The following is an 8,356-nucleotide window of genomic DNA, read 5'->3' as shown; positions in this document are numbered from 1 at the left end:
AGGCATGTGCCACAAGCCTGGCTAAGTTTTGTATTTTTGGTAGAGACAGGGTTTTACCATGTTGGTCAGGCTGGTCTCAAACTCCTGGCTTCAAGCAATTCACCTGCCTCAGCCTCCCAAAGTGCTGTGATTACAGGTGTGAAGCACTGCGCCCAGCCAGGATATAGAAGGTTTTAGAATCGCATCCTCATCTTGAATTGTCCAGCTTCCAAAACTGTGACAATTAAATTGTTGCTTAAGCCACCCAGTCTATGGAAATCTGTGACGGAGCCCAAACTGACTAAGACGACATTCTTCCTAATGTTGGGAGACACTTTTCCCATGGTCTCTCCCACTTCCATACAGCTTGTCAAGCCCTGATCTCTATTTGGCCATTTCTCAAGGTTGTGTTGGAGCAAGCACCCTTGGGAGATCAGACAGTGTCTCTTCCCCAGACAATGAGCAGGCTGCTGTGGGCAGTGGGTTGCCCTGGCCCTGTGTCCTCTCCTGGGTGTAGCCCACTGTCGGGGGTGCACCCATCTAGACCCACCTGCATCACTGCTGATGGCCTTGGAGCTCAGGGAGCTGAGGTGATCATGCTGACACTCTGGTTTCTGCTCTTGCTGTGAGTAAGGCCATCATTAGTCCCTGACCCAGGAGTCTCTCATCTCGCAGCCCCATGCACTGTGGCAGGCCAACTCATTAGCTTACAAGGAGGGAACATATCAGCCTTTTCACAGTCCTTGGCATCTAGCATTAGTCACTACCACTTTCAGCTGCCACAGCCTACGTATGTGCCACAGACACATGGGAAATTCCTCCCTCAACCTCTTGCCGACACCCAGAATACCCACAGTTCTCTTTGTCTATCTCATTTCTTTCCTCTCCCAAACCAAGTATAGCCTCAGGCTTCCCCTCACATCAGGTGTCTTCACAGGACCCCTTGCCGCAACCTCTCTGAAGTGGATCCTCCAAGAAAGCCTGCTTGTGACCTACATTCCCTGCTCTTGGTCCCAACTCACAGCTTTTCCCCATCAGAAACTTTCACTGCAGCAAAGTCAAACATTTCTGCTCCCCGAAGTTCATGCCCCTTGATGCTGTTCTTTCTGCCTTGAATTATCCTTCACTGTCTTTGCCTCATTCTTCAAGACTGAGTTCCACAGACACTTCCTCCAGGAAGCCTCCTCTACGGTTCTAGCTAACTCAGTCGGCTTCCCTTATACCCTCACTATGTCCCCGCTGCATGTTGCACACAACAGCATCAACTAGTACCATAGGTACTGGCCAACTTCCCTGCCCTTCCAATACTGTGGGCTCCCTAGAGGCAAGAACTGTATATTACTCTTCCTACTATGCGCAATGCCTAGCTGGGGTGGTGCCCAGAAATCTTTCTTTTCTTTCCTTCCCTCCTTCCCTCTTCCTCCCTTCCTTCCTTCTTTCTTTCTCTCTCTTTCCTCTTTTATTCCTTCCTTCCTTCCTTCCTTCTTTCCTTCCTTCCCTCCTTCCATCTGTTGACAGGGTTTTGCTTTGTGGCCCAGGCTGGAGTGCAGTGGCACAACCACAGCCCACTGCAGCCTTGACCTCCTGGGCTCAAGCGATCTTCCTGCCTCAGCCTCCTGAGTAGCTGAGACTACAGGTGTGCACCACCACACCAGGCCAGAAATATTTCTAGAAAGAAAAAAAAATGAATGAATACCCACCCTTTGCACAAATACTTCACTTACTACCACTGGCCAAAGTGATCTCATTCCTCTGAACTGCCGTGGGACTTTGTGACAGTCTCAATGGGAATGTTTCACATTTCTCATCTCCGGCCTGGCTTTATGATCTCACTCGCAGCCCTTGAGGGTCAAGGTTGTATCTTCTCCTAATTCAAATGGATCTTAGATCACTTTGGAGTTTTTCTGGCTTTCAATTTTATAGGTGTATTATTTTAAAATCCTGGAAACCTAATCCAAGGATAGCAAGAAGAGTTATGGAGTTTGTTCAATTTTATTTAGGTTAAGGGATGAATTTCCATTCAGCGTTGAGCGTATGCTAATTTGCATGTCTATTTTAACATAATAACCAAATCAATCTCCTGGGAGAAGAGAAGGGCATTGTGGTTTTCACGTCCCCCTGTCCATTCACTATCTCTGAGCAGGTTTCAGGAGGTAAATGCGTTCAAGACTCAGTAAATATTTATTGAGTGTCTAATAACATTCCTGCCTCAGGGACCTGGATGATGTCCCAGTCAATGCATCGGCAGGGAATGAAGCTCTGATTTTATTTATGGGGCAGAAGCCTGAACAGAAGCTCCACTGCAACATCCAAGTGCAAGCTGCCAAGAAGCTGATCTGAAAAATCTGAGAACCCAAAGGGACCATGAATAGATGTATGAATGGGTGGATGCCTTTTGACAGCTCCACCTAGAATTCAATGTGCCCTACTCCACTTTCTCCACTCATCAGAGCACACGTCTTCCAGAATGTTCAGCAGCTCAGCTCAGAGAAGGGCTCTCTCTAGGCAGTCACGAGGGCGGAAAGTCTCCAAACAGTGGGCAGAACAGCGCCCGGGCTACAGTGCCGACGATTGCCCGTAAGGAGAGAGCAGGGCTTCCTTTGCAAGACACCATAAATTTCTTTCCAATCCTAGTTTAGTTCCTTGGGAAAGAAAGATAACTCCTTTGCTTATTTTGTCGCTTCTGTATTTGTGAGATGGAAAATAACGTTATAATGGGATGAGGAGTACAGTCATTTTTCTCTTTCTTTTTTGAAGACAGGGTCTTGCTCTGTTGCCCAAGCTGTAGTGCAGCTGCGCATCATAGCTCACTGCAGCTTTGAACCCTCGGGCTCAGTGATTCTCCCACCTTGGCCTCCCGAGTAGCTGGAATTAGAGGGGTGAGCCACTGTGCCCAACTGTCCAGTCATTTTTCACCACACACCATTGAGAGGTTCAGTGGGTTCTGAGGTCTGAGACCCCACATCCAAACAAGTGGTAAAATTTGGAGAAAGGGAGGTCTCAGTTAGGACAGGGGTATGGTGCAGTGACTAAAAGTTTGGTTCTCGGCTTGGTGTGGTGGCTCACACCTGTAATCCCAGCACTTTGGGAGGCTGAGGCGGGCGGATCACCTGAGGTCAGGAGTTCAAGACCAGCCTGGCCAACATGGTAAAACTCTGTCTCTACTAAAAATACAAAAAAAAAAAAAAAAAAAATTAGCCAGGCATGGTGGTGCATGCCTGTAGTCCCAGCTACTCAGGAGACTGAGGCATGAGAATCACTTGAACTGGGGAGGTGGATGCAGTGAGCCGAGATTGTGCCACTGCACTCCAGCCTGAACAAGGGTGAAACTCCATCTCAAAAAAAAAAAAAAAAAAAATTGATCTTAAAATCAGACAGAGAAGGGCTCTAGTCCTACTGATACCACTTATGACTTGGGAGACCATAGTGGGGGAAGCTGTAGATCACCTTTGAGTTCATTTTCCTCATCTGTAAGTCAGAAACAATAACCCTACCTGTCATTGTGCTTTAGCCATGCAATGCACTCCTGCTGGTCTCAACACTCCTACCCTGTTTGATGCACCCTTCAAACAGGTGTGTGGCTTCCTCTGATGCACGCTCCTACTCCAAGGAGAGGTGTGCTGGTCTTTGATCTGTGTTTGTGTCAGGCTCCTTTACTAAACAGGGAGTGCATTGTGGGCCAGCACTTGGCCTCATTCATCTCTGTATGAGGGACACATGATTTGTCCACACATAAGTGATCTCTCTCTCCTCCTACCCCCAACTAGCTCAACATAATTTTCCCTTTGTCTACTCAGATTTTCCCTCTTTCCTACCCTCTAAAAAAGAATTTAGTCTGTACTGGGCAAGATGGAAAATGTCTGTGGAAACCTGGGTAGAGGGAAACAGAATCTGAGCTGCAGGAGGAAAGAGAATAAGATTTAGCCAGAGAGGTTAAGTTAAGCTATGGGTGGAAAGATGACAGATCCTGGAAAAAGCAGAGGAGGAGGATGATAGGGAAGCCAAGGAGGCCGGGCATCGGGAAGTGTTTGGAGGGAACTGGGCAAATAGGATGTTCTGGGGCATCTGCTATCTGCTGAAAAGAGACAAAAGAGAAGTTGGAAAGGTTCGAGGGGTTATGAATTTGTTCCCCATTAATATTCTTTAAAAGATGCAAGACCGCCAGGCACGGTGGCTCTTGCCTGTGATCCCAGCACTTCGGGAGGCTGAAGCAGGGGGATCACTTGAGGCCAGTAATTGGAGACCAGCCTGGGCAACATAATAAGACCCCGTCTCTACAAAAAAAATGTAAAAATTAGGTGGCACATACCTGTAGTCCAAGCTACTCATGAGGCTGAGGTGGGAGGATTGCTTGAGCCCAGGAAGTTGAGGCTGCAGTGAGCCCCTACTGATCCACTGCACTCCAGCCTAGGTGACAGAGTGAGACTGCTTCGAAAAAAGAAAAATTATGCAAAAGAAAAATTATAATTTAGTTTTAATTAAGTTTAATTATTTTGGGACTGTGTGTTTTTAAACGTGTCTCCATACATACACTAAGCTACATGGGGTCCCAAAATGTATCTGGGTTATACCCATCTCTTCAGAGCCTCGGAGGGTATCTGACACATACCAGATATTTCATCTGGTGGGCTGAACTGACTATCTAATGCTGATGGCTGGGGAAATACTTAAAACCTTTTCTTGTTGTCTGAGCCACTCCCATCATCACAGCCACACTGCTGTCACAACAGAGGGAGCTACTGTACAAAGGCACAGAATTTTGGAGGGACGTGCTCAATCTGATAATAGATAACTTTAGGGATGTATTTTCAGCCCTCAATAATCTCCTGGGAGCCGCCTTTCTATTACATGACAATGACCTCCTCACCAGTAGGTAACCTGATGAAGACAGTCAGATTCATTCTCCTTGGAGCTTGGAACTGTGACTAATGCGTTGGTCTCAGGTTGGGTTGGTTAGCTTGAGCAGATACGTAAACCCAGAGGCCAGGAAGCAGCTGGGTTTGTCCTCATGTAGGACAAAGCAGTGAGTTTGTCTGTAGAGAAGGAGAATGAGAAGAACAGAGAAATGAGATAGGGGGCAGTCAAGCCTGTATCTCTGGGTCTCTCTGAGATGACTTTCCAATAAAGACCCATTGTGGCTGAAGCTCATTTGAGGTAGGTTTCACTTACCTGCAACCCAAGACAATGACATCAGTGCCTTGAGCCACAGTCCCTCAGCATTGCTGGTTGTCCTTCTGCCAGTTGTGCCCTTAGGCCTGGGCAGGACAGGAAGATGTGGGAGGAAACACCTCATGTTCCTAGTGGCTTTGTAGGCAGGTAACCCCTTCCAGGCAGCTCTAGCGCCCGCTGCCGCAACTGGGTCTTCCTAGCCTGGCAAAGAGGAGAAGAGGTTAAAGCCCTCACTGTTTCCATCTCCCTTGACACCAATGAAAAGAAAAACAAGAAAAACATCTCTTCCAAAACAGCAAATCAGCAGAACCAGCGGAGGAGCAAGTCATCAATTTTTTCTAGAAAACTGGCAAACACTTTTCAAGGGTGTTAAAGATAATCAGACACAAAAATAAGACTTAATTAGGCACTAGTTTCACCCTCAGGAAAACTGAACCCAAAGATGAAAATGTGTAGGCTTTGAAGAGAGAGCTTTCTGGAAAATCAATAAAAGAAGTCAGAGCCATCTGATTGCTTTTTTTTTTTTTTTTTTTTTTTTGAGACAGAGACTTGCTCTGTCACCCCGGCTGGAGTGCAGTGGCACAATCTCCGCTCACTGCAACCTCCACCTCATGAGTCCAAGCCATTCTCCTGCCTCAGCCTCCTGAGTAGCTGGGACTACAGGCGTGCGCCACCATGCCCGGCTAATTTTTGTATTTGTAGTAGAGACAGGGTTTCACCATGTTGGTTAGGCTGGTCTTGAACTCCTGGCTTCAAGTGATCACCCCACCTTGGGTTCCAGAAATGTCTCCCAACAGAAATGCTGCACCCTGTCTGATTGCTGTTTTTTATAGTGGATACTTTGTCTCACATTTCACCATGGGCTTTGGACATTTCACATGCCTTTCTCTCTTCATTGGGCATTTTAACATTATAAAATCCATCAGCTAAGGTTTCTCAAAGTCCCCCAAACCAACCTAGATCCCCTTTTACCTGTCTTTGTATACTGGGGCTTGTATAAGATTTTATTTCAAAAAGGGTTTTGCAGCTACCAATGGCCTTGGAAACTCTGACAGACAGCACTCCAGAAGGAAGAATGAGTCAATGTTCACTTCTTTTCGAGGCATTCATCACGCATCTGGACCACTGCCCCCAACCCCGCCCGCCAAGTTTGCCATTTCCCTTGCAATGGAAAGAAAAAGCCCTGACCCATGGGGTTGCTCTGAAAAGGTGGCCAATTCACTTTCTTTTTGTGTTTGTTTTTTTTTTTTTTTTGAGACAGAGTCTCGCTCTGTCGCCCAGGCTGGAGTGCAATGGCACGATCTCGGTTCACTGCAACCTCCGCCTCCCGGGTTCAAGCGATTCTTCTGCCTCAGCCTCCAGAGTAGCTGGGATTTCAGACACTTTCTTCTTTCACTTTTACTGACAGAAACTTGTTCAGAGAAGAAAGCCCAGGTGCTCTGGCCTGAGGCTCTGACCAAAACTATCTTCGACACCACTTTAAACAGTGAAAGAAGCAGTAACTTTGAAGGTTTAGCCGGTGTGTGTGTGTGTGTGTGTGTGTGTGTGACCAAAGATGGCAATTTCCGGACAGGTCTTCTTTGCTTGATAAAAAGATATTAGCTGCCCTTTCAGTTGTGGAAGTGGAAGCTCAGGACACAGTTTGAATGAAGAGGCTGGGGCAAAGGAAGACAAGGTCCATTTTCTGAGGAGCTGTGCTGCAGAGGGGGTGAGTAGGTGGCCTGGGGACCGGGGAAGCTGGAGTTTTGGGGGGCCAGGAATAAAGGTCTTGGGAGGAAGAGGGGGCAGCACCAAGGCAGCTGGCCTGGGTGGAAGGAGAAGTGGCGGGAGACCCTCTGTGCTGTGGATGGGAGGTGAGCTCGAGGACGCAATGTCAAATACTCAAGTTCCTGAACCCCGCTCTAACACCTCCAAACCTTCAGTAATGCCTGTGGTGGGCCTGCCTAGAGAGCACACTTGAGGGAGGGCTGGAGGAATGTTCTGGAGCAAGCCAGGGGCTGCAGAAACATGGAGAGGGAGCAAGAATGTGCCCAAAGATGGTCACGGAGGGGCTGGGGACAGACTGTGGGGCTAGAGTCCCCAGTTCGCCTTCTGCCCCAGAACTCCTCAAACAGAATAAGGACAGCCCCGGACTTAACACATTGATGTGGGAAAAGAGAGAGTTACTTTGGGTGTTAAAACAGCTGCTGATCCCAGAAGGTGGAAGAACTTGGGGATAATTGGGACAGGAGATGATCTGCGGCAGTTGGTGTTCTAATCTCTCTTCCCTTCATATCTCTTCTTTCCTTGCTTCCATTTTTCACATCTTGTATTTTTCTCTTCAAGGAAATGATATATTTCTTTTCAGTGGAAACCCAGTGTTTGCGCTTGATTTTGAGCTTTCCCTCTTTTGTCTCTTAAGACGTACAAAGCAGCTGCCAACTAGTCCATGGTTTCCCAGCTGGAGGAGCCCTGCCCTGCACCCTCGCAGCAGCCCTAAAGCAGATACCCCAGGGAGCACCTACCTGGGGCACCCCAGGTTGGCACCAACATACAAAGTGGTCAAAAATGTGCTGTTACCCCTCAAGGGGCTGCTTAATAAATCACAGTTTTACTTCCCTCTTTGGTCCAAAAGTTTTGAGAGAGAGCGAGCACATGTGTATGTGTCCTTCACAGGACACCATAAGAAAGTAAAAAGACAACCCATAAAATGGGAGAAAATATTTGCAAAGTGCATTTCTGATAAGGCATATCTGATAAACGTTTACAGCTTAATAATTTTATTTAAAAAATAACCCAATTAAAACAGTTAGCAAAGGGTCTGAATCGACATATCCGCAAGGTAGATAAACATACGGCCAATAAGCACATGAAACTATGCTCCACATCATTTGCCATCAGGGACATGAAAATCAAAACCACAATAAGATACCATGTCACACCTACCAGAGTGGCTAAAATTTAAAAAGACAGCAAGAACAAGTGTTGGCAAAGATGTGGAAAAATCTTTGGTGGTGGTGGAAAAGAGATTTATTTTGCTGGTAGAAACTGATAATGGAAAAGGTTAAGCACAGAGTTACAATTTTTTTGCTTTGCAGGGGGCACAGAGCCTGGTTCTGTCATTTAGGCTGGCACACAGTTGCACGATCTCAGCTCAGAGCCTGGTTCTGTCATCTAGGCTGGCGCACAGTGGCACGATCTCAGCTCACTGCAACCTCTGCCTCCCACA

At 47.1% G+C, this 8,356-nt stretch overlaps 1 long non-coding RNA gene across 1 annotated transcript; it reads right to left on the bottom strand.

Moving 5' to 3' along the window:
- Positions 1-4,310: 4,310 nt before the first annotated feature.
- LOC139362544 (uncharacterized) lies at positions 4,311-5,343 on the bottom strand. Its single transcript, XR_011621680.1, has 3 exons — positions 5,149-5,343; positions 4,847-5,012; positions 4,311-4,404 (listed from the first exon to the last, which is right to left on the bottom strand). It is a non-coding gene; the product is annotated as an uncharacterized lncRNA (long non-coding RNA).
- Between the last annotated feature and the right edge of the window lie 3,013 nt (positions 5,344-8,356).

This window comes from Macaca nemestrina, chromosome 4 (genome assembly GCF_043159975.1).
Source record: "Macaca nemestrina isolate mMacNem1 chromosome 4, mMacNem.hap1, whole genome shotgun sequence".
Taxonomy (NCBI): Eukaryota; Metazoa; Chordata; class Mammalia; order Primates; family Cercopithecidae; genus Macaca; species Macaca nemestrina.
The sequence above is the reverse complement of the archived record's forward strand: the minus strand, read 5'-3'. Positions and strand labels throughout refer to the sequence as shown.